General features: G+C 41.4%; 1 protein-coding gene and 1 long non-coding RNA gene across 8 annotated transcripts in view; both read right to left on the bottom strand.

The window, feature by feature from the left end:
• nrxn2b (neurexin 2b) overlaps window positions 1-16,332 on the bottom strand; it is a 460,093-nt gene extending 443,761 nt beyond the window's left edge. For all 7 annotated transcript variants that reach the window (XM_057026456.1, XM_057026464.1, XM_057026463.1 and 4 more), the window contains exon 1: window positions 16,115-16,332. The gene's annotated coding sequence lies outside the window, so the exon portion shown is untranslated. The remainder of the gene's footprint in view (window positions 1-16,114) is intronic.
• Window positions 16,333-16,819: 487 nt separating this feature from the next.
• LOC130522302 (uncharacterized) lies at window positions 16,820-27,058 on the bottom strand. The gene is made up of 4 exons (XR_008949592.1): window positions 26,647-27,058; window positions 25,554-25,603; window positions 17,590-17,719; window positions 16,820-16,954 (listed from the first exon to the last, which is right to left on the bottom strand). It is a non-coding gene; the product is annotated as an uncharacterized LOC130522302 (long non-coding RNA).

The following is a 27,058-nucleotide window of genomic DNA, read 5'->3' as shown; positions in this document are numbered from 1 at the left end:
CTAAGCCCAAATATGACCATGCAACTTTAAGGAAGTGGATTTAACAAATTTAAATCTAAATGCTACGCAGGGATATGCACTTGCTCCTTTCTAATTAGACCTTCATTTTTCTGTCCACAAATGTCAAAATTTTGGCTGGAACCCCATCCCAGAAGGGGAACGTGGCCTGGCCCCTGTTTTTGGCCATTAGGCATCTGATGAATGTTCCTGAGAGTGCCACACACGGAGGGATGCGGCGCGCCAGCAGCAGGCGGCCGTAATGACTCACCGCAGATCACATAAACAGATCCGTTATTAGCCAAGCCAAACAGTGCCAAACTATGACACATCTCAGAAAAGCCTTTTTGCAAGCTTGTTTAGTTTACTGAGATCTGGTTATTGGCACAATAATCGTTTATGGCAAGAAAGAAGATCCCATCATCAGCACATACAAAATAAGTGAGTCACCGTGTGATGACTAAGAGCATCCGAACTCCCACATATACACATGTAAATGAGAGTTAGCTCTCTCTCGTTATTAGTGATTTATTCTTTTCTTTTTTTCTGGACTGCTAATCCCTGTCAGGGTCAAGAAGAGGGTGTTGAACCACGTATGGCCAAAAGCAGGGTACACAACTGAATATGAGCACTTGGGGGTTCGGTACCTTCTGCTCAACTGTACTTCGACAGTGCTCTGAAGTTGTCCTCCTGCCACCAAAACACCAAAGTTTTGTCAAAGCGGTGCTTTAACCAACCCTCTGTTCCTCAGGCCAGTCCCTTCCAAACTGATCTACCACCACCCTATAAGTAATTCATTTTTTTTTATTTAGATGCCAACAGCTATAGCTATAACTGCATTGAGCTAAGTGGGAGCCTAATGGATGCACAATCATTTTGGCATAATTGCTGGATCAGGTTAAACTGGAGCGCCTAAAGAGTCTAAATGTCCCCGAAGCAGAGTTCGCCTGAAAACACGACATTGTCGAAACACGCTCGGTGGCGGTAAAGACACGCAATAGACAGAAAGAAGCAGACGGGAGGAAACAATCAACTTAGCTGGTGCCGAAAGAGCCAGAGGGTCTGTAAAACATGGACTTTTTATTTGAATAATTGCATCTCATTAGAATAACAAAAAGAAAGGAATATTCTCTGCCTGTCTCCTGCAGGATTCCCAGTGATTTCTGAAAGTAAAAGTTACAGCATCAACACTTTGGGTTTTCCTGTCCCGCTTTCTCCTTTTATCATCATCGGAACATCCAAATCAAAATATAGAACCAATAAATCATGCATAGACAATTATTTTAATTAATTCCTAACAACTTCAGCATACTGCACAGCTACTGTACTGTTCTGATTTTCTTTGTTTTAGTTTCTCAAGGGAGGCACTAAAAAGCATTTAAGCCTCCATCGCAGTACGGAAAAAACCCTAAAAACTGCACGACACCAAATCTCCTAGAAAAAGTGTATTACTTGTATCATAATACAGACATTTTACTGCGATGGCTCAATTTCTGTTATATTGCATGAATGTTCATTGCCTTGCCGAATGTCTTTGCTTAAGACAATTTAGACATTTACAGTTACACAAAATACAACTCAATTCACATATTTTCTGTATGTGTAAATCCCCCAACTAACAATAATCCCAGACATTTGGCACACAAGGCACGACTGGAGAAGCTTCATGATTGTCTAGATTTTGCATGAACTTTTCTTCACTGTCGTAAAACAGCTGCAGTCTTAACAGCCAGCAAAAGACCATTTCAAACAGTGAACTTCTTGTTGCCTCCGGATAGCAAGCAATTTTTTCTGTCTTTGGTGGAACACGTGTCCCTCATGCAACCAAAGCTGGTCATCTCTGGCCACCGGTTGTAATAAAACAGCTATCTTGATGAAACACAATCAGTATTTAGTATTTGAAATACATTTTAGGAGTAAATTGATGGCAGGGGCTCAGTTTAGGATTAGGATTTGGCAATTAAGTGTTACAAGCAGAAGAGAAAGAGAAGTAATTACAAAAAAGTTCGAATAAACAAAGTTTTTTATCTCAATTCAAGCCTTGCACAATTAAAAAATAAGGGCATCAAAACCCTACTAGTGCAGTTTGTTAACACAATCGGAATATTATATATTCTGATATGTATATTGTATTCACCCTCTGTACTATGTACAGGTATACAGGGGCCGAGTATCCATTTATCTGGATTATTGTAAATATACATCCTCTTTGTATATTCCAAATTCTACTCTATTCGATTTTATCTTATTTTTCTCTGCATGCTCTTGCTGTTGTTGCACTGTAAATTTCCCCGTGTGGGACAATAAAGGACCTGAATCTGAATCAAAAAGAGCGAGCACAGGGGGGAGTGACCAGATACCGTGTCCAGCGTCCCAACAAACAAGACTACATGAAAAAGTTGCTATGCTGCTATGAGGTCCAGCTCGTGGAAGCAAGGCAACAACACGAGTGTTTACGCAACGTGTCTTGGAAAATGTTTTTGTGGGTTTTTCAACCAGCTGGTCAATTGTACGTGTTCATCTAATGAGGTCACGTTTGATCACGAAGTGATGTCTGGGATCTCGCTTCTGCGACCACCGTGTATCAGCTCCAGTCATCAGGTGTGTGTGGTCTCACAGTCTGGTGGCTGCCTTCAGATAATTTATGTAGTTAGAGATTCAAATCATCTTCATGTCTGATGTCTCCTTTATTTTTTAAAACAGTTAAGATTTCTCTAGTGTGTCCAGTTTATACAATAAGCTGAATTGACAGTAACTGTAAACAGGTCTCTTTGGATGCAAGCTATTCCTGAAAAACACAAATGAATCTGTGGTTTCTGCCTCAAAACAGATGAAAATACCCGACAGTCATTATATATAAATAAATTGGAACGAAGCAAAAATTGCTAGAAGATTTGCGGGAATCAGATCAATCAAGCGCAAAACCATATGTGACAGCAATAAGGTAATTCTGAAAAAAATAATCCGACAGCAGATCAAGCACACACATCTTCATGCTGTTTGTTCTGACCTCCTTTCTCAAGTAATGAGCAAGCGGTGCTTTGTGGGCTCTCATCATGCCTCCAATATTAGACCATAAGGCCTGAGCTAATTTAATTATAAAGCCTTCACATACCAGTGGGCAGCAGCCCTGCAAAAGGCAGCCTGCACTTGAAGGCATCACTTCCCAGTCAACAAGAAGAGATGATGTTTCCTGCCCTTGAGTGCAGATCCATGAGTTCTCATTTACGTCTGGTTGCATTAGGGCCCAGCACAAACCTTCGGTTGCTTAGCACATATGCGACAGGCAAAAAGTGGGAGTGTAGGAGCACAAAAGTAATGAGAAAATGTTGAGGGAAAACAATCCAGCCTGAGTAAGACGAGTGACTGAACCAACAAATAGTACATGGTATATGTAGAGCTACTCTGGTTGAAACACTTATTTTGGACGTATAGAACTTTCTGACTGCCTAAAAAAACTGACTGTAAATATGTATGTGGAGGTTATAGGTGGAAGACTGTGCTTCAAAGGTGACAATATTTCGAGCTTTGGAAATCATGGCCTTGTGTTAAAATGTCCTGTTCTCCCAAGTATGCACCAAGTGTCCAGATGTGCACTTGCTCTGACCATTTTAATTTATTTTAAGCAAGCAGTAGATATGTGGACACTGCTAGGTATCCCACAATGCATTCCACCTTTGTTACAGCGGTAGCAATGGTGAAGTACTGAGTACACACTTCACGCCAGGGCTTTCAAGTCCGGACTCGTGTCCTTGAGAAATGGCTCTTGTCCGGCTAAGCTCTGCGCAGGAAGTAAAGTCAAACTTTCTATCTTGTCACCTGCTCCTGACCCTCCGTCATCCCTGCCATCAACATGATGAGCGATATGGGCTCATATGCATCTAGAGGCATGTTCTTACCCTCTCTGCATTTGGACTTATGGTCCATTCAATCTCTCTCCTCTCCTCTAATAAGAATGGATGATAGTGAATTCTCCCTCACCCATCCCAACACCTGCTATGTACACCCCCACCACACACTATCCTATCTCTCTGTGGATGCTTCCAAGGCTTCCTCATTGATGCAGGATTGACAGTGGATCATAGAAGAGAAATATGTGACAGTGCGAATGCAGACATGACGTCCAGGTGGAGGGAAGAGGTGAGCCTCGATACACTCGTTGGATTTACAGAGGTGGTGGGGGAGTATCCTTTTTAACCCTAGGGGCTTTTTTTCCCACCTGTACTGGGGCTTGTGGCTGTCAAAATGACAGAAAACTGAGCTAAATGAATTGGATTTTTGATGTGCCACATTAGCCTTATGAGACGAATCTCAGCAGCCTCATAGCAAAGATCATCATTTGAATTTAACTGACTAAATAATTGATTTCTCCAGAAAATAACTTGTAGAGTAAATTGTGCAGCTGACTGTTTTTTTTTGTCTATCTCCTTAAACAAGTTCTGAAGGACTTAATGAATTCCATCAAACAGCAGGGGGGTGGGCTAAGAAAAAACAGATAACCCTCCTCTCCAACTGACTGACGGCCAAGGTGAGTCAAAGTCAAACCGCAGGTTGCTGTCTGCACTTGCTCCAGCCCTCACTGCCTCTCGGCCCGATTCTTTTGCCTTGCAGATTCGCTAAGTGAAAACATCCCCCACCCACCACCATCCTTTCCTCCCCTCCATTTTTATGTGTTCTCAAATTACCTCTCCCCCTCTGCCAAAATACCACCCCCACTACTTTGTCTTTCTCTCCTATCGCTTTTTTAAAAAAATATATGGTTATTACTCCTTTCACCTTTACCTCATTTCACGATCATTTATTTCCCCTCTTCCCAAGGACTCGACACTGTTTTTGAAGCTGCTTGTACGCCTCTCTGACTGCAGGCTGCCCTTTTCACTGTATGTTGAACTCTGGCAATTTCCATAAAGATTGACGCGACAGGACAGAAACAAGACACAACGTTGTTTTGAACATTGTACCCAGAAAAGCATTTAAAAAAAAAAAAAAATAAAGCAGCAAGCAAGTTTGAATTTTCCTGATCTCCACAAAATTCTGGTAATTTGTAGTTTTGGAAATCAACAAAACCCTTAAAATTACCTTCTCTAAATTTTAAAATTGTGTACATCATATCGGGTAAAGAAAGGTATATAAACCTTTGTCTCAGGGCAAATAAGACCCCTCAGCTACATTATTAACATATACCACAGTCTGAAGGGAGGTATTGCTGTCATAAAGCAGTTACCAATAATTTAAATGTTTAATAATAATGCACAATGTCAAGAAGAATGAGAGAGAGTGGAAATGAAAAAACACTACTTTTTGTTGTTGTTGTTATCACTTTGCCTATTTTACCATTTAGATTGTACTGGTGTAATTGATATCTTCCATTTATTGTGAAGCCACTAAAACCTGTGTCAGTGTTTCTGAGTAGGCACGAGAAGTAGGTGAGTGGGGGTCATTAATACGCCGTTTGAATCCGACACAAGTCCAATGTAGATGTTCAGTCCATAAGTGACACCACTCTTCAAAGCGCTTCATTTTTACATTTCATCCCTTACTAATTACAGTTAGGCAAACATTATTTCAAACTAGGAGGGTGTTGTTTTTGAGATCCATTGTACTGACACTGGAACTGAAAAAAGCAACCGCAAACAATGTCCTCGTGAGGGTCAAAGTGCACCCCTAGCACACCTGACCGGTGGTAAAGTCTAATAATTTAGACATTATATCAAACAAGTTGCTTTTTGGTGTAAAACACACATCAAATAATTTTTCTTGCTCTGTTGTTACATCTCTTGGCAGCTGTGTTGTCCCACAACAAAGGCCATCAGGGCCATCTGTTGGAGGGAAGGCTATCAGCTGCCACATCAGCATGCTAAATGTACCCTTCCACAGGTCACAGGTGGTGATCGGGGATGTCTATGGGCCACATTTGTGCTACACATGCACTGCACATGAACATTCATATGCAAATAGAGGAAAACTTTCTCCTCAAGGGCACGGATACACTGAAAGACCTTTTTCTTTTCCAAATCGGGTATTGTTGAGAATCCCTATAGGATTGTGGTCCTTGGTTTGATCCACCGGGCTCACAGTTTCTATTTTTGCATTACATTTTTTAAACTTTCTTTTATGCTCTTGCTGTTAATAGCTATGTGATCCCTTTAGGGTACAGTTGTTAGAAGATGCATCATCTATCCATCCTTCCACCTTCTGCCACTATAGTAAATGAAACTAAGCCACTTTAAAAAAAACAAAAAAGGCAGTTACATCACTGCCTGATGCAAAACCCAGTAATCCAAATGCCAAAGGTTCCAGACTACACTCCTGCCCACAGTTCTCTAATTTCTTTCTATTTTTAAACTCATATTAAATTCCAAATTGCGAAGCAAAAGTTGGCTGAGTTGGCAGGGAAATAGCTGGGCAGAAGTAAAGGCATCACCAGGACATCCGAGGGCTATAACTCAGATGTAATCATTACACTGTTGTCCCGCAAGACCCACAAGCACTTGCAAAGTCAATGATGATTAAAAACAGCAGCTTGAGGAACCACGAGTCCAGCCTGACCGGGTCCTTTGGTGACCGTTTACGCGAACTGCCATTAATTTCGTGAGTAAAAGTCAACAGAGAGACAAATAACATGAGGTGCAAAGATGGTTAGAGTAGGAGAAGAAGGGGAGCTTAAATGCCACCTTAAAACATACACAGGCAGCCAACTCTAATCTACTTTCTTTTTTGAAAGACCGACTCTCTTATGCAGGAAGATGTCTCGATCGGTGGTTCTGAAGGGTCAGCTCCTGTGCTCAAGCTGAATGGAGGGAAAAAGGAGCTGGCCAAGGTTCTGAATCCCTCTTGCTCCCTCTGAAACAATCTGGTGGTTTGAAGACTGGATGGAAGAGTGGAGGCAGCGTGGGCTAAGGGTCAGAACTGTCCGATGCAATGAATCAACAGCATGGTTCTACTTTCAGCACTGTTTAAACTCACATTCAGGCAAGAAGTAAGGCACTGGTAGACTGTTGGCCTATAGCGTTGATACAACAGAGGGTCCATATTGTGATGAGTAATATGCTGATGTCTCCTGTTTACATAGAAATAGAATCAATCATAAAAGAAGCTGTACCAGAGTGTCAGGTGGTTGTATTCCATGAAACTATACTGTTATTTCACACCTCCTACTGTCACTTTGTAATGGTTCTTGGCATGTGTCTGTCTGAAAGTTAATGGCGAATTTAGCTCAACATTTTTGTGGCTAGATTCCTCCAGGTCTAGTTTAGCTTAGTTTAGGTGGCTGTTAAGTTTTAAATGTGAACTTTACATGGAAGACACCTTTCCTTTCCCTCATTCCTTCAGTTATCACATCCCATTGTAATAACACATTGACATTGTAGCAGGGATCACTACAGGAAAACTTTCATAAAGAACAGCAAATGCTAAGATTCAGGCCACACACACACACACACACACACACACATATATATATATATATACACACAGGCAGGCAGGCAGGCAGGCAGGCAGGCAGGCAGACAGACAGACACACACACACACACATATATATATATATATAATATATATATATATATATTATATATATATATATATATATATATATATATACACTGTATATATAACTGTACTATGTAAAAAAAACCTGACAGAGATAAATGTCAATTTTTTTTTCATAAAGTTATCTGTGAAACAAAATGTTTCCCACTGAAGCAGGAAAAGCCGCTCTACCACATGAATAAGTTATAACCATATATAGGAAGACAAACTCTGATAAAAAAGGAAATGTTTGAGCACTCAGGAACCAATATAATAACGCTTTCATATCAAAATTTGCAGATGAATACATGTTTTTTCGGAATGGTACACCTGTTTAAAATCGGCATTTGGTGACAAACAAATTAGCGCGACACACAGAGTCCGCGAGAGGTTTTCTGCTCAGTGGCCAGGACGATCACATGGCGCTGTTTGCACTAGCGTCCCAGGCGAATTTGTTGGCTGAGCCAATCAGAAATCCAGTCATTTGACCCTGCATTCGACTAATCTAAATGCCGACTTTTTCTGTTAGCATTGTCCTCAAATGTCAGTCTGAAAGGGACTAAAAAAGTCACTAAAAAAACATGATAAGGCTTTATATAAATATTGTACTACGTATTGATGTAACTAAAATATTTCTCCAAATAAAGTGGTTTCATGTTCTCCAGAGCTGTGATGATGAAATATGAGTGTAACAGCAACGCCGGACGGATCAATGCTGGTAGTGGTGCAGCACAATTAATAGTGTGAATTTCATTATCAATATGGAGGCCCAGCTAATAGCTATATATCTTTTTTTTGCATCATATGTTCTCTCCTCATCCAGAGAGAGGGAGACGATTGAGTTTCACACGCGAACCATATATAAATCAAAAGCTGATCTTGTGAACCATGTGCAATACCAATTGCCGTAGTTAACTGGCTAGCGTGGCTCAGCGCGATAATCTATGCACAGTGACATGAAAGGGGGCATGAGGCAGCGACAGCAATGGGAGTTGTCTTTGAAGTATGTCGTGCCGAAACGCGGCAATGGACCCTTTTCACAACCCGTGTCCCTTCTTGACGGATGGGGTCCTCGTAGCCTATCCCACAGTGCATCCTGCACACATTTCTGCTTCAGCTCCCGTTGCTTATGAGCAGAAAAAGCTGGTGGTGGCAATCCACCACAGAGTGCACTGCGAGCGCTAACGGCATCACAGGCAGTCAGGGAAATTCTCATAGCTGACACTCAGCATCTAATTGCAAATGGAAGATTTAAAGGGGTATATGATGTCAGATGCCAGGAATAATACATGATCCTTATAATACTATGTTATTTGTAGAGGTTTCTGTATGAGTCACATCACTCTTTTTTTTATGTGTCCCATATTTTATCCAACACTCCCAGACATAACTGCCGGGCTCAGTCCGTGCTTATACGGCCAACTTAAATGTCATAGCGTGATCTGAGATACAGCCCTGTTTTAAAAAGCATAGCATGAATCTATACGATCGCTCGTCTGTCGGAATTACAGGCCAGGTGGTCATATTAATGGATTCGGAAGACCGAGTGAGTGAAAAAATCCCAATAGGAATGTCCGCCATTGGGTTCTTATTCAGAGAACATTCACACCAGTGTTAATATCATTCCCAGATAGAAATGTGAGAAGAGGAATAAAGGAATATAGAGTTTTTTTTAAACATTTAGGTTTTAAAGAACATAAGTTGGATAAACCAGAAAGAAGAGTGAAAGGCTGGTGTTAAAAAAATAAAAGAAGACACGTTCAGCCTTGCTCTTCGTTTACCTGTTCTGGGTATGACTTAGGGGGCTTTCACCGTGAGGTTGGGTCAGCGTGAACACCACAGTTGTGAGTGTTGTTCTGTCTGAAAGTGGCCCCCACAAATGCCTGGAATACCACACAAGTTTGTGTTTATTAGCACAAACTCAGAAGTGAGTCAAACAAACAACCACAGCTCTTTTTCTCATTCATTTGTCACAGAAACATGGAGCTCTGCCAGATGTACATGAGTGAAAGCATACCTTGTTAGCCAGTATGTTTGAAACCACCATAGGTCTCTTAATAAATGGCTGAATGCAGCATGTGGCAAGTCAGGGAATAGTGGGTGACAAGAGCTACGCAGAGAAAATGGCTTGGCAAGAAGGGAAGCCTATCAATCCATACAAAAGTTTGCTAAACTGGCTTTTCAACACAATATCTGTTTGTTGGTGCATTTTTCTGGATTGGATTTCTCTCTCCTCTCTGAATGTGATATATTTTTTATGTCCTTTCTTCACTTTTCCCCCTATTTTTAAGTAATTTTTACTTTTATTTTGCTTTTTAGTGTGTTCTTGGTGTACCCCCATCTGTGAGAAAATCTTTTACCGTGTTTTCCTTCATAACACAGTCCCATCCCTATAAAGAAAGGGTCATTGGCTAACAGGCCTCAACAATGGCAGAAATCCCTGATACATATCCAGCAACTGACTCTGTCAAAACAGACATGCAAGTCTGCTGTTAATACCATCCGTGACACTCACTCCCTGTCTGCTCTACAGCTTTCCCTACACCCGGGGCCGTGTCAAATTGCAGAGCTATTCTGGGGACTCACTGTGAGGCGCAAGGCCACATGTATGCCAGCACAAACACGCAGGCCAAATGGTGTGTTGCATGAGCTTCTACAGGAGGAACAGCACCAAAGAAACTAATCAAGAAAGAGTTGGAAACGTGTTATGTGCTAAACCCTTACAGCTAGCACACCGAGGGGAGGGGTGGGTGTGATCCTTGAACAATTAAATCCATTTGTTTAAAAAATCTGGGGTATGATAGAAGGGGCTCAAGCTTTGGACATTGGCTAAGCTAAAAGAGACTCCACACACTCTAAAGCAACTTGCTGAGCAACTGTGACTGTTTTATCCCACGTTTGATCATGATTCACCCAATCTGTCCATGACCATTTAAAAAAAAAATTGAGCCAAGAATTCTAATAATATCTATTTTATTTCCAAATTGCTGATGGAGCTAGAAGCGTTGGATAGTTTTCATGGTATCACAGTCCTAACTTGCTCAATAGGACTATTGAAATGACATTGTGATCCACGCCAATTCCAGCACTTTGAACATTTTGATTTAGAATTTAACTTAAATTCATGACAACTTCTTATATATAACATATAAATGGTTTGTATTTTTTTACAAGAATGGCTCAAGGCTGATATATGGCGCAATATATATCAGCAATATATATTAGCATTAAATAATTACAATATGGAGAGCCCTCGAATTCAGACATTTATGTTCAATTGTTCTACAATGGTTCTTGAATTTGACTTCATTTGAAACAGTATGAGCCAGTTATGTATGAAATAATTATACTGTAAAGAAACTGATCTCAGGTGAAAGGAGTTTTGTATCTGTTTGGACAAAAAACCTTGCTGGATTGCTGCCCTCATGGAACTGGATCCTTAATCCTTGAAATCCTTAATTGTACACAATCATGTATGCCAATATGAAACTTGTAAAGATTGTTCTTCTTCTCTATGTTAAGACAACCACAACAAAATAAATTAAACTATAACACTTGGCAGGGAAAATGGGGACTAAAGAAGTAAAAAAGTTTCAAAAAGTGCCAGTCATTATTTTCAAAATCCTGATACTCGTCACCTTTGCTAGCTTGCCTTTTTTAGGTTAATTACTACCTCATTTCACTAAAAACCATCCACTCTGGAGAGAAAATTAGGAGTTTTGAAGACAGACACGCAGCAACAATATATTTTGATGGAGAATGCGAATATTTTATATAAGAATGTGTGAAGAGCAAAAGAAATCATCATGTAATAACTCATGCAGTCAAATTGAAATCTCATTTTTATGAATAATAGCAACATCATTTCACTTAATTTTTTTTCCTAATCATGCAACATACACGGATGCCCAAACACAATCTATTTGGTAATTGCAAAACTATTGATGACAGTGTTTGTATGACTGAGAAAGAATAGATAATAGGACTCTTGAATTGGGTGATAAATGGGCAATGGAATGAATGCTTAATGGTCCCCCGAGGAAGATCTAAAAAGAAATCAAAACATCTGCATTTCGCTCACTTAATGGTGAAAAATTAAGACACAGAGGAAAGACAGGAAAACTCACATCATGTCAAACTAGCTGTCAACGGATCTCAGTAAAGGCGAAGGGACTGAAATTGCTGGACTCCGTTTTCCTCATTCTGACACATTTGGTCTTTATCCCTCCCTTCCAAACTGAGATTTGACTGGCAGATCCATATAGATGTGACATGGGCCTTATTTGTCAGTGACAAATTGGAGACCAGCGAGAAAATATGCATCAGTACAAAAGATGCTATTAAAACTGATGTTTAGAGATACTAAAAGTCCATGTCTGTGGCCAGAAGAACATTTGTTTCCCCATTTCTTTTACTCTTAAATCCCAAAATGGTATCAGCAGTCTCGGCTCAGTTACATTTTTTTTTTGTTTCTGCCTCATTACACGTGCGCTGGGTAATTGCTTGACCCTGCCTGCTCCACCCGCGTCCTTGGGCCGCCCAACTAGAGAGGTACGTGAGATAAACGGCGGCCACTCTTGCTCTCTGGTACAGTCAAGTGGCTATTGTGGCACACAAAAAAGGCCATCGGTTTCCATGATCTGGGGGAGAAAAGATGTTCCCGACGAGGTCGATTGTGGCAATGATTGACGCTGGATATGCTATCTCGTGACTTATACTGAGTGCTGCCTGACCCTTGGGTGATCCTTACAGGGACAATTATCAGTCACTGAATAGGGACCATGACATGGAATTTGTCTGTAATCTTGAATATCGTCTATTGGTCTGGGTGGTTCTTTTTTTTAAAATGGTATCATCCAATGACAGCACCAAAAGGCTCATAATGCAGAAAAAATTTGAGACCATTCGGTCTTATAGCTAAATGAGTTTGAATTTAAATTTAATTTGGTGTGATATCAATTCCAAACAGGTGCCTTTGGAATCTATTGTTAAGCTACGTGGGTGTTACGCAAAAAAAAATAAAAATGCACGGTTATACAAAACTAAAAATAATATGGATGAACGATATCCCACGTATGGATTAGCAACTAACACCCACTCCTCAATTATAGGCATAAAACTCTTTTGTGAGGTTTTTAATGTCCTATATCCATGTTACACAACCTGCTCCATTTTGAAACGGGATCATTTTACAGCCGTGTGTATGTTCAGATTAACGTGGGGACCAACTGGCTTGCACACTAAACGATGAAAACCAAATGAGGACCGGAGCAATTATCACGGAATGGCTGTCATTGTGTTGCAGGTGAACATGATGCATCATGATCGCCACGAAAGTGACGTCGGCTCGTTCTGTCCAGAATGTGCCCTTGAGAATAGCTGTTCAGCTAGTAGTAATTCAGGATAAACAGCACAGCGGCAGATGCTAATGAGCCATGTCTCACATCTGAAACATGAGAGAGCCCTAAAAAGCTTTCAGACATGGCAACCTACAGACACGACAAAGCACCCTTACAAGTATTTTTTTTAACGTCAATACTCTGAGTCTCGTTATAAAATGTCTGCTCGACTCACCAAGGATTTTGTTTGATTTTGTTTAAAAGCACAATATGGTAATAGTAAAATTTAAAATCACGCTCTCACTGGGAGCTATAAAGAAAGTCTTTATTAATTCATTGGCAGCGCCTGCTTTTCGGAGGTTACTCAGATATGAAATAGGGTTGCTGGGATTACAATACTTTTAACTATTCTGAGCTTGAAGGGGGAAAAAAAGCCCTCATTCAAGATTAAGATGTTCTTGAGAGATCTGCGTAAAGAATTCATGACCCGTGCTTTGAGAAATTCGATAGATTATGTGACAAAGAGTCGGGACAATTGTTTCTCATTTGAAAGGAGCAAAATTCAAGTTGTTAAAACAGCACAGACCTTTGAACTCCTGCCATCGCAAAGCAATTTTTGTCATTTTTGCTCTGCAGCGAGACACCTTCGACGCTCTTGATGAGCCTCAGAAGGATTGTCGCTATTCCCAGTTTAGCTGCTGATGTTTCACCAATATGGCCACGCAGGAGAGTTAACTCTGCCTCCTAGACCTGTTCTTTTCCACTTCTAGCCTTTCTCTTGGAAAAAACTACCTCTTCAATCAATCACAGCACATAAGAGGTTCTTCAGTTCAGCTCTCCATCATGGTCTCGATCAAATTTGCTAATGCTTAATCAAAAAAGGGAAATCAATAAAAGAGTAGAGAAAAGACCAGCCAGGTCAAGTTTACCATCATCTTGGGCCTTGAGAGTTCCGAGGAGGAGCTGGAGCACAGGGTTTTCTGATGTAGACAGCTGGACGGGATGACGGATAAGGGTAGGGTTGAGTTAATTGCTCACTTCGCCATCATGCGAAGAGATTACGGTGAGATTATCCATTTCGATTCTCCTGTCTTCCAGTTTGCTGCCTGCGATGTAACAGTAGCGGGTAGCAGGTAAACACTGATGGAGCTAGGAGACAGTGGCTCAGGTCTTTGTCAGGACGAGTGACAGACGCCCTAAAGACTGACCTGCAAAATAATGTTTTTGACTGATCCCCCTCCCCATCCTGACAGCAGCGTCAAGTGGCCTAATTATGCCCAGCGTGATGCTGAATATCTTAGGTCAAATCACATGATCCACTTCCTCCTCCTGGGTGCACTCACAGCAAATCCACCTGCAGCTTACTGCGCAGTTAACAATTTATAATAAGTCGCATGATGCATTTCAAAAGGGTTTTTTTTGTTGTTTTTTCTGGGTGATAGCATCTGGGTCAAAAAGCCAGCGGAATGCCATTAGAAAGCCTCGTGTCATAGAGATAAGTGTCAACAAATGGAAGCAAAGGACCTGAAACCCTTTTTATTTCTTTATTTTTTTTGCACTCAGCAGATAAATGGTGAAAAGGTCTGGAGAATTTATTCAAATTGTAGGCAAATTTGCAATTATTATAAGTCATCTTGGCCCACAAAGGCAACGTTAAGCACCCTTCATGACTCGCGCTGAAAGCGCTGACAACAAAAGTAGAATCATATATGGCCCCATTTCCCGACTGCCTATTGTCTTTCATTATAAAGGAGGGGGGGGGGGGGAAAGGTAGCTCCGAAACCATTGTCACGACTGCAAGGACTCCAGAGTTAATGTTGGAGCCATTTTCTATGAGAGGATTTCTTTCACCCACTGGTAATTAAGTCAAATTATGCTTTTCCTTGGGCAGATGATAAAAGTGGTTCCTCAAATGGATATAAAATTGGGTTGGTTTTTTGTTTTTCCCTTTGAGGAGGCATTTGGTACCCGTTTAGAGCATATGAGGGTGCACATTTGTTATGAGTGAACATATGAATGACACCGCACTGTGCGTTGGAACACTCATAACAGGCCTGTCTTCTCATAAGTCTTGTCTTAGGATCCCAGTGTGTTAGCATCTAGTTAAGTTGCATTTTTAGACATAACTCAAAAATAAATAGTGAATAGCATTCCAGGTCACGTGGTTTGGCCAGTTTTCTTTTAAAACACTGCCGAGTCAATATCTTTGACTCCTTCCGAATCTTCTGCCGCTGTGCTGCAAAACTAATTCGATTATTTCAAATAGATCTAAAGTAAATCTGCCATCTCTTAATTGGAGAGCTTCCGATTTGTTGTAGTTTTTCTTTATCCAGTGGGGGATTTAAGTGTAGAGACGCCGTTACGCACCCCAGTGGGCGTTCACGACACAGTGGCGCAGAAGTCGCACTACGCACTGTACGCATGTAGATTTATCCTATAATTATCAGTGCCTTCAAGTACTTGAGGGGAAACAGATATACCATCAGCACAGCTGATCAGATTTTTCTAACTCTAATCCAGCTGCTCAGTATAGAGAGTGTCCCTCCGGTGGCCTGAATTTTAGTGCCACAGTAATTTGATGGGCGCGTTTTACAGATGATAATGCGTCTTTGACGCGCCAGGCATGACTCGACTGTAGTCTGTGCAGCTGTTTTCCAATCTAGAGACTTAGAGGGAAAAAGTGCACGCACAAGTCATCAAGCTTTAGCCTGTGTGATACAGTTATGCCGCACGTAAGACGCGGCTGGTGGAAGAGGGAAAGCGATTACTGATGAAAACTCTAAATCAGTCCACCGATACCCAGCCCCAGAAGTCACGCAGTAGTCGTGTAAACATATCAACACCTTTGTTGTGAACAGAAGCTGACTTCTAGCCTGCATGCCGAGATTTTTTTTCTTTGGTTTTTCCCAATTTCTTTGCGCTAATACTCCACGCTCCGGCGCCCCGCCGTCACGCGTGGCTTCAAAGACATCTGAGTCCGTCGTTTCCTGCGAACGCACTCCGGATCCAGCGCGTCTGCAAGAGCCGCAGATAACAACACACCTCAGACCCGCTCACTTCTCTCCTCCGGCTGCTGACCCATTACGCATTGTCTGCTGGCTTCCGTTGTACACATGGGTGCTGTTTAAAACAACAATTCCTGAGAAGTCTCGCCACTCCTCAGCAGGAGCTTGTTTTGCTGAGAGTGAGACATCCTTACAGCCGGAAGAAAAATATAACACAAATATGGCAAATGAGACAAAAGTCCTTACTTGTGTTTGGCGGAAATCCTTTGCGATATTAATGTCCACACTTTGGGAGGCTTTAAATATCCTTGGATATTGGCTGGATGAAAAATGACTGCTTTTATATTTTATCCAGAGAGCCGAACACACCACGGCGCGGATATTCTTCCCCCTTCGATCCTCCAAGACAGATGTGGACGGTCCTGGCTCAGCCGCGCTACCTGCGTCCTCCTGTTGTCAAGTCCGATGAATGTCAAATTAGAGACTTCCTGTGCTATTTTCAAATGAAACCGCAAACGCACGCTGCGCATTGCGTATGCTTTTATTGTGGAAATGCTCTGGAGGATCCGTGATGTTTTTTTCTGGAGGAATTGGTGCGCTTTTACGCACCACCTGCATCCACTCGAGGAGCAGAGAAGGCGGCGGATTCAGCGGTGGTCGCGGCTTCAGTAGCGGCACCGCACCGCGAAGGCAGACCATGGAGACACGCCCCACACTGGCTGGTGAAGGCAACTTCACGCCGGTGGGGAGGAAGACGGACAGAAACGGGGATAAACCGCTGGATTTGACGCTATTGCTAAGGCGGTCAAACAGTAAAATACGAAAAACAAACTGTAAATTAATAAAAGTAAGTGCGTAAACACACTACAAGCACAAGAGCACAAATTCTCCCGTTTGTGAAGCTAAGACCCCATAATGGCAATAATTTTGGTGAGTTCTTCTGTACTTAGTTGTGAAAAACGCACCGCCTCAATCCAAATGTAGTCTTTATGAGTGATTCACAATTTCCATAAACCAGAATTTTTATTTGCTAATGAACATCCACACTCTCCATTTGGCCAGGCCATTAGATTCACTGGATCATGTCTAGACAAATAAAACAAGGAAAAAAAATCACGATTCCTTTAGTCTGTAATGACATCTGGTGTATTAATGACTAGTACTGTAAAGGAAGGTAGGACTGTGATATAGCTGTAACTATATCAAAAAGCAAGTTTGAGTCAATTCATTGGTATTCCAGTGTTAACAAGGAGATTATTTGTACATCCAATGCGTTTCTTTTATCCCGAGTTTGCATTGAGAGTCAAAACCCTTCAAAGAGGATAAAGAAAACTGAAAAGATGTGGAGGCAATAAGAATGCAAATTCCCAGATTATTTGCATTGTCAAACTCTCCTTTTGCTATAGCAGAACCCATTACTCCTTGGTTTATTCAATTTGGACAATAGGGGTGGGGAGGTCATTTTAGCCTTGGTGACACTTTAAAGCTGAAAGTGTTGTTTTCTTTCACACAAATTGCCACATTTACAGCCTTCACCAGACTGACAGGATGCACATCACATCCCATAACCCTTCAGAAAACATACATTTCTACACAGGGTGAGAAATGAAAAATCAGCTGAATGTATAACGTCTTTAGGTTTGATCAATCCCAAACCACAGGGAAGCACTGAACACACATGGGTTATTGATATATCGTTCAATAGTGTGTCTTTGGAGTACCTTTAACAGTGAATCCCATCCATTCTCCTTTAAAGGTTTGGCCATGCTTGAGTCAAGCAGGGTTAACACGGAAATGGTGGTCTTGGTCAATGATTCCGGAGGTGGAGCATCAATCACAAGTTTATTGAACCTGAGGAGAAACACATCAGACCCCAGGAGTTATGTTTTTCCAGGTAGAAAGATGCAAAGTAAGACTCATGTCAACTCACGGGCAAGGTGGTAAAAAATGTATGTCATTAATTGATGTGTGTTTGTAACAATGTGGAGTTTCAAATATACCCTATGATATTAGTCTGGAGGGTTCGGAGCCTTTCCCAGCTGCCTCCAGGTAACAGTGGGGTACACCCTGAACATGTGAGCAGCTCATTGTAACAGCAAGAAAATTAATAGAAGGTAAAAAGAAGTAAATATAGCATATGGTTGGTAGCTTATTCTATTGGGGACTGGGCTGAGAAGTAGAGGGTTCTTCGTTCGAGGCCCAGGGTGGACAGAACATACAGTAGAAGGTGTTCTGGTAGTAGGGGAAGTTGCTAGAACACCTTCAGAGCTGATGATGAACTGGTGGCTTATCCCGGGGTGGAACCTGCCATCATCCATCCCCATGACCCATGATAAAGTTGTTAAGAAGACGAGACATTAACACTCAAGGCAAAGTTATTGATAATGTATATAAGTTTGAATCTATTTTGTAGTCCCTGTAAACAATGCAAGGTATTATGGGAAACATTTTAAAAGGCCAATGGCAGCAATAAGACATTGCAACTGTTGACCAGCAAAATATGTTGCTTGCATACATGGTTAAAAGTTATCATTTTTCTTATTGTGGTACAATAAGGTTTTTTATTATTGTTTTTTTTTCAGTGTTAGCTTTTCATTAGCAGAAATAAGAATTAATCAAAAGCCAAAGTTAGTCTGTTTTACAAGTTCACTTAAAAATATAAGTTAGGAGAAAGTATGGAGAGTGACCTATTTTCAACTGAGTGGGTGAAAGTGTTTTTTCTTCGACCGCTTAATGCCTGATCCTCCAGCAAGGGTAAAATATCCACTATATTCCTTTTTACAATCCTCATCCAAAGTTTCACCCAGAAATTTTACATTGATCAATATTTCTAATAGAATTTGCTAACCTCAAGTTTTTTGTGATTGGACAGAAATGCGTTTTTGCATAAGAAAATTAAAGAAAATCACTGTTTTAAAGCTGTAGTTAATTAAAAATGACTATTACAATAAAATTATTTTCTCTTCTTCTTTCATTGTAGTTAAGTTTTAAAAGAAAATATCAGGTCAAATAGAACTATAGACTGTGGTGAAAGGCATTCAATTTATTGGACAGACTATCATCAGGATTCTCTGACAACATATAATTATCAGTCATTAGCTGATATGTCATCGTAATTATGTGAACAGAGCCAGTTTCCTTTTATAGCAGGTTTATAGAAGGCAAATTCTAGGTTATAATTTCTATATTGCTCTGCCAATGTAAATTTGTGGCAGCCATTGTGACATTGAATATTTTTTCTTCCTTCTCATATTGAGCATAACTCAAAATAGGTGCATCGCTACACGTGACAATGCTGAAAAGCAAATTGATTGGTAATCAGTGGTATAATTGGTCCAGTACACACTGGTACGGGAGAGTGAGCAGGTGTGTGTATATGTGTATGTACTCCACATTGGACCCTGTACCGGCCCAGTGTGCATTCCAGTTCTCATCTGGTTACTGGCTCCAGCAGGCCCATGACCTTGATTAGGAATTTGCAGCAGTTAACAGAAGATGGATGAATTGGTGGAAGTTCCAGCTATTCGTATACTTTAGCAATCAACCGCTTTTCAATTAAAAAAAAACCTAATAACCCTCAGAAATATAATACTATGATGAAACACGTATTATCAGGCGTATCTACATTGCTTTGGTCATTCATCATATGGATCCTCACTGCAGTTGAAAACTAAAGCATGCAGAGGGAGTCGTACTATAATATCATACTCATTTATCAACCTCTAGTTTAAAAAAAGGGGGGGGGGGGGGACTGTAAAACTCTCACCAAGGATTGAATAGTGTCAAATTTCAAGGCTGCACACTGTTAGACATTTATTTTATGCAAGTGGAGAGTTTTATTCAAAGGAAACCAAAAATGAGAAAAATACGTATAAATATCTCAGAACCGGTAAAAAGCCGTCCGGATATCAAAAGCAGCAGCTCGTTTTGATGATCTGATTTCAATCAGGCTTTTAAAAACAAAATCAGTGCTAATTCCAGTCGCATCTTCCGGAGCTGCGATTTAATATTCTCATTCATATCAAAGTCGACCGATAAGCTTTCACTTGTGAGTAATTCCTTTCATTGTTGGAGGACTCGGCGTGATTGTTGTTACCTTTTTCCTCCTGTCTTTCCTTTGTGATAATGAAAACTAATTGAATAGTAGTGATGGTACAGAGGACCCCCCCGAATCTTAACACAGCCTTGCCTTGCTCCTCCCTAAAATGAGTCTAATCAAGTGTTCAATGTAATCAGTGGACATAAAATTGAGCGCCTCAAAGGCGCCAACTCCCTTTTGTTGGGGTCCAGGGTTGTGGTTGTGTTTGGTTTTTCCTGTAGGGGGCGTGGAGGAGTCAATTGGCTGGTGCTGCAGGCAGGCGCACCTGTCGGCAATCTCCATCAGGCCACCTATTTAAGGAAGGAGCGCCTGTCTACCAGCGTTGGAGTGTTTCGCTGTTTTCCCTGCTCGTTTGAGGGCTCCACGTCATCTTGCTGGACTAGTGAACGTGTAGAACCCGACTCCTGTGTTGGCTCCACGCTGAAGTTCTCTGTGCACCCCGGAAGATTAAACTAGTGCTTCCCTGCAGTCCAGGAGGACTGCCGGTTTGATTTGTTTAGTTTAATAAAGACTAGTTTTTGGACTTTTATCACTGCGTTCTTGCCTGCTTTCGGGTCCTGTAACAACCCAAACCGTAACACCTTTTTTGTTGACATGAGGAGCATTATGAACTCCCTGTCACATTTGTGGGAAATACCATGACTTGAATGTGCAAACTGTGTTCTTTGAGCACAATGAAATTAATTTAGGATGTCATTCCAGTCATAAAAAGTATATATTTTTTTCTACTGGTTGTAGAGGAAATTGGGAAAAGGATGAACTTCTGTGTGAAAAATATCTTTCTCCAATTCTATTTGATTAACCGGTATTTATTTAGCATCAGTTACAGTCAAAATTCTAATTGCAATCCAAACCCCCCCAAGCTTGATGCCTAAACAAGCAACAGAATCAAGGAGGAAGAAACCTCCTTTCACAGGAAGAAAACTTGAGCAGGAGCAGGGTCATTTGGAGAGCCCCTCCTGCTGATAACCAGCTGGATGGAGGAGATGCAGCAGCAACATTTTGCTCAGGTTATGTGTTAAATTCTGATTAAAAAGCCCCATTTGCTTATCACATAAGTAGATATTTTTGTCCATTCAGTCCAAGGTTGAACTTCCTGAATCACGGATCTTATTATGTAAAATAAAAAAATATATAAGATCCATGATATCATCATAAGCAAATGGGGCTTTGTTTCAATGCATCCTCACTTCTGAGTAAGTTAAAGACTCGACTTTTTGACGTGTTGATAAATTCTATTTCAGCAGTCATTATGCTAGCCATATGGTATGTATGGTTGTCTGATCTTTAGCCATCATCTTAGATATACTGCTGTAGGCTGAGGCTACCAGGGCAAAGAAACATGATCTACTGACAGTTTTGTTCCCATCTTATCGATTCATGTCTGCGTATCTCTCCTCTCCTCTTGATCTATCCAATTCCAGAGTTGGATACTGACCGCCTGGGTTTTAGAGCTACATCTTTGGATAAACAGTTCTATTGATGTCCTATTTATTTGCATGAATGATGTATGTGCTTCTCTTTCTGTCCTTCCTTTGTCCTGTCCCCCATCTCCTTTCTTCCTTGCTGCTTGCTTGGGGGGGGGGGGGGGTTAGGTGTACCGTATTTTCATGACCATAAGGTGCACTATATTAAAAGGCGCAGTCTCAGTTATAGGTGCTATTTCTGTATTTAAAACATACATAAGGTGCACCGTATTATTAGGCGCATGCTGAAACATACAGTAAAAAATGACAACGGAAGTAAAACAGTGAGTTTCGTCACATTTATTGAACAAAATATTTATTCTTCCGCCACAAAACCATCAAAGTTTTCATCTTCTGTATCTGAATTAAACAGCTGCACTATTTCAATGTCCAACATCCCGAATTCCTCTTCTTCATCATCTGAATCAGACTCACCGACCGGTTCGGTTCAGCGTTGATTTTGTGAAAGCTCTTCCAATACATGAAGACGGTATCATAGCCCATGTGTCTACAATCCACCCGCATATGGTGGCATAACCTGCCCGCCGCTGCCTCATAGTCTTTGTGAAGGAGTGTTCGCCTACCGTCATCCGGCGCTCTGTCCGTTTCCGTGGCAGCTGAGAACCACGGTGAACGATGACTTCTCGTGCCTCGTGCGTATCGCCACTGTGCTGGTTCCTTTTTCTCCACTTTATGGGTCAAAGGGATGTTAAAAGACAGAGGGATCTCATCCATGTTGGTGATGTGGCTGGGCGCGGTTATCTTGTCTTGTAGGTGCGGAAAATGGCCGCCCTCTCCTGGTTAGGGTTAGGGAAGATGGCCGCCCTCTCCTGGTTAGGGTTAGGGAAGATGGCCGCCCTCTCCTGGTTAGGGTTAGGGAAGATGGCCGCCCTCTCCTGGTTAGGGTTAGGGAAGATGGCCGCCCTCTCCTGGTAATCCCCGGGCAGCCGCTGCACAACAGTTGTCCTTGCGCGTATGGAGAGATGCCGCCTCCTCATAAAGCGAAAACACTAAGATTGCCATTTTCAGCCGCATATTCAATGGCCTGTAGTTTAAAGTAAAACTCATTCATACGCGTCTCGCTTGACCGGCGAGATTTTAGGGGATCCTTACGCGTAGGTGTGTCGCTAATCGATTGGCGGAGTGTTTACCGTAATGCACCCACCAAAGGCGCACAGCAGATTTTGGAACTCCGTCCACACACAAGGAGCACCATATTATTAGGCGCACCATCGATTTTTGAGAAAATCTCAGTGTTTTAGGATCGCCTAATAGTCGTGAAAATATGGTAGGTTTCTGTGAAGCACCTGGAGAACCTCTTGTATGAAGACCAATCAAAATTCTGATGGAAATTCCAGGCATGTCAGTATTTTTCTACACAGAGAGCACAATATTTTTACAGCTGAAGTTAGCTTCTAAGCACTAAAGCACTTTCTCTTGTTACTCCCGTTACTGTGTGGGCTTTTATTTTAAAGTGTCTATGACATCTCCCATTTCTCTCATTCAGATGCAGGTTTCCATGTGTGTGTTCAAAAACACCCTCAAATAGGTGACCCAAATATGATTTTTCCCACCACCCAGCTACCTTGTGCTCTATTTTGCTGCCTATAGTATGCTTGTCATGCCACCTTGCAGCATCTTAGAATTTTCATATTCTGCAAAACTATTCACAGATCAGTCTAATATAAGAATAAGCTTTATCTGGGTAAAAATTGTGCCTATATGTATTCAAAAGGTCCTCTTATGGAGGCCACATATTGATTTATTTGCACATCCTAATGTCGATGTTAAAGGGTTAACATTGGAGCTCTGCAGGGCATTCCAGAGGAGCAAGGTTCAGAGACACAGCTTTGTCAGAAAAATCAATCCGTTTTTCATCATTTGTAAGATGGCAGCATGGCCGTTTCATTAATGGCAAATGAGAGGTTGACACATTGACGCAACGTGATGGGACGGAGAGGCAAAATTTAGGACTGGCAGTGTTTCGATAACACCTGCACACAACCCAAAAAATGATCAAATAATAAACCTGTCGCATAATTAAGTAACATTTACACGACCAGCCTGATCCTTAAATCTAAAGATGTTTTGCGTACTGAGTCTCGGTTAATAGAAGTTCAAGTGGTTCATCAATCATCACAAAGCTGTACAAATAACTAAGGATTATCTCAGAATAGTTACACTTTTAGGATGAAAAGTTTACAGATCTATAATTTGCAATTCCTCTGTTTTTGGTCAGTCTATTAAAATCTATGCAGTCCTACAAGACCAAGATGCATTTGCTTGTCTTTTGTGCTCCAAAATTTAGATTGGATTGATCTAAAGTTGCAGAGGACATGGTGCTGAATGGAAAAGTTCATCAGGCGTCGCCTTGATCCATGCGCTCGCAGAAGCAGCATTCCATTTAGCCCGTCGTTGTAGCCATTTAACCCATCTTTGATAGAAATCTGCAGTGATGAATTGCATTGTGGGAGAATTGTATTATCAGCATATGTGGTGAGAGTGGGGGGTGGGGGAGTGGGGAGCAAGCATGCTCAGCTCCCTGAAGGCCTAGTCATGATTAGATGATCAAGCATGATGGCTCCAAACATATTTACCCCCACAAAGCCCTTTGGACATTCTCTCCCTCTCCCCCCCTCCATGTGACAACATCAGCATTCAAAGATAGCAGCTTCTGCTCGAGATTGTGGAGACGAACAAAGACCCTCAGTCACTGATGCAGAACTGAAACGTGTGTCTGAACATAAATCGTGCACCGCTGGGCTCATATGTTTAGAGAAGAGCAGAAACTCCCCTGCATGGAACATACATGCTGTCCATACGTCGTTTGATGGCAGCTGTCTTCAATGGAGTGCGATTCATGCGCATTCAATTGTCATCCAGGGGTGCAGTCCTCCAGCGGGGGCCACTCCGAGTAAAGGGCATGAATAGCATCGTGTTGTCTTCATGTATGAGGAGGCATTGTTACCGCCATAGTTTTGGCTGACTGTTAATACACACTTAGTGCACGAAGCAAATGGTTGCAATTATCCCCTCGATTCTTCTGAGATTAGTAATGACGAACACCCAAAAGATGAAGTGTATAACTGTGAATGCAGAAATGGGGATACTGGGTTGAAAATTTAATCACTTTGTCCTTGGGGGAAGAGGGAAATCACGACATTGTGACTTCCAAATTGCAAAAACAAAAAAGGGCTGGGGGAGAGAATAGAGGGAGCTCTTCTGCTCTTTATTATCAGCAGTTCATTCGCGTAAGTCTCTTCACGCAGCAGCGCTTAATCACTCACTCTGTCTCCTTCTTGTAGTCTCTCTCTTCCCTTCCCCATCCTCAGTTCAGCTTCATTTGCTTGGCTGGCATGAGGAATATGCATTTATGTCATCCAGGCATCCGCCGAGGTAACTGATGGCGCAATAACAATGGGGAAACAATGCTCTCAAACAGGGACACATAGGTATCACTATTGAACCATTAAATAAAGGAACTCTGTGTTCTGGGTGACTTTCCAGGTGGGGAAGGACAATCATCTTCCTTCAAATGGCTCCGCCATCCAAAATAAGACCAAACTTCCTTTTTTTGTGTGAAGGTTTTTCCATTTTACTCACTATAAAACTGTAAAATATGATGGGGAAATCAAGCAATAAAGATGTCTACCTTTAAGATTTAAATGCATGCTTTATGTTTATTGCCATTACCGTGTTTTTCAGGAATCCGGATAAAGCTTTATCGAAATGCCAGAGTGATCAGTGACATTTTAGTTTAATGTCGACGCTTTCTGACACAGAAAACTTTCTTGTCAGTACCCTCCATTTAAAATGGATGAGCCCCCCCACACCAACCACAGAATCACGCAATGACAGAGAGGACGTCTGAAAGCTGCAGCTAATAAAAAAATAAATGCAAATGTGTGTGTGTGTGTGTGTTAGGTGGGGGGGAGCATCTTTTATTCACATGCTCCAGCATGGGTAAATCTTGGGAATGGCTTCAGTGGCTATTTTATGTCCTTAATATCAACACAATCGTTTTGCAGTAACTACTATAAAGGTTCCTTTCCCAACTTTCTTCCAAACAAACAATTGAAATGAAAAATTAATGTTGCGATAGGCAGACCTGGGGAATTACCTTCATCGAAGTCTGCATCTTTATCCTCACCTCCCCGACAACCGTCTAATCTGGGAAAACAAAGGAAATTCTTTGTAATGTTCTCCATCATTGTTGATCTTTTAAAAAAAACAACAACAACCAAACAACAGTCCTTTCTGGGGACTATAAAACCAGCCTATTTTTTCACCCTAATAAAAAGACACGTTGTGAACATTTGGTTGAGTTTCCCCTAATGGCTTTGTAAAGCGGCCACTTCAAAAATCACATTTAACACCAAAGTCAAGACCACAGGAACGCATTATTTTATCCTCCAGTGGTGATATAAACGCATTTCTGTATCTAATAAGGAGTGACGAGGGGAGGGGGGTGTCTTGTTTTTGTCTTTTAACTTACCGCAAAGGCAATTTACTCAGGGAAAAAATAAAATTAAAATCTTTTGTGCTAACATTAAACCACTGATAAATAAGTTCAATAAATCAGACACAGGGCACATTGTTAACGTAACAATTGTTGAATTAATAACTGCCACCTGCACAACACAAGATGCATTTCGTCATGGGTTTGCTTAACACTTTGTTTGCATCGCTCTGGCTTCTATACCCTCATATTTGGACATTCAACACTAAATCAAGGAAATTTGATTAAATTTCAATCTGTTCTGCAACAAGATGAATCATTTTTTTCAAAGGCAGCCTCATTTTATCATTTCCTCTGTGTATTGGTATTCAATTATCCAGCTGTTGCCTTATATTATTATCATACACTTTGCTACGGCTACTGTTTCTCCAATATCACTTAATTTGGTCATTGCAATTGAAATGACTTTGCTGGTTATAAGATGTTTATGCATCTTATATCACAGGGGATCTTTGTAACTGTCCCCAACAGGATTTCCGTACTATTAAGTTATCCTGTGAAGTCATCCGAGCACAATCAGAAAGAAATGTCTTTGCAACCTAATGTCACAAACATTGTTTTCCCCCTGGTGAGAGGGGAGGTCGGACCCTTTGTTCTTAGACCCTTGTCCCAACTCAGGGAGAAAGAAGCAAGATGAGGAAGCGCCACAAAAAAGGGATCTCTGACAGACATAAACAGGGAACATCAACAATACCTTCAGATGTGTTCACATGGAGCTCCCGGCTACTTGACATTCAGATCATGACATAAATGTAGAGATAAATGAGGGTAAAACATTGCGTTTCAGCCTTTTTCTTGCTACCACACATCACTGTTTAGATTCAGGTTATTTTCTCTGTGTTCTCCATCACACGTGTTTCTTCCTTTCCTCCCCTGTGCCTAAGCGGGCACGCCTAATCTACTTTCAGCTGAGGGACCTTCTTCCTCACCTGTAGCTCATCTCAGCTGATTTGGTCTGCAGCATTAAACAGCAGCTTCTCCCTCCACTTGTTGCCAGATTATTGTAACCTCCCTCCCCTCTTGGAATTTCACCCTTTACTGCAATTCTGGTCAGCCTTGCCTGCCTGTCCACTGGCTGTCTTCAATTCCAGCCTTCAACCCACTTT

This window comes from Takifugu flavidus, chromosome 3 (genome assembly GCF_003711565.1).
Source record: "Takifugu flavidus isolate HTHZ2018 chromosome 3, ASM371156v2, whole genome shotgun sequence".
In the NCBI taxonomy this organism is placed as follows: domain Eukaryota; kingdom Metazoa; phylum Chordata; class Actinopteri; order Tetraodontiformes; family Tetraodontidae; genus Takifugu; species Takifugu flavidus.
The sequence above is the reverse complement of the archived record's forward strand: the minus strand, read 5'-3'. Positions and strand labels throughout refer to the sequence as shown.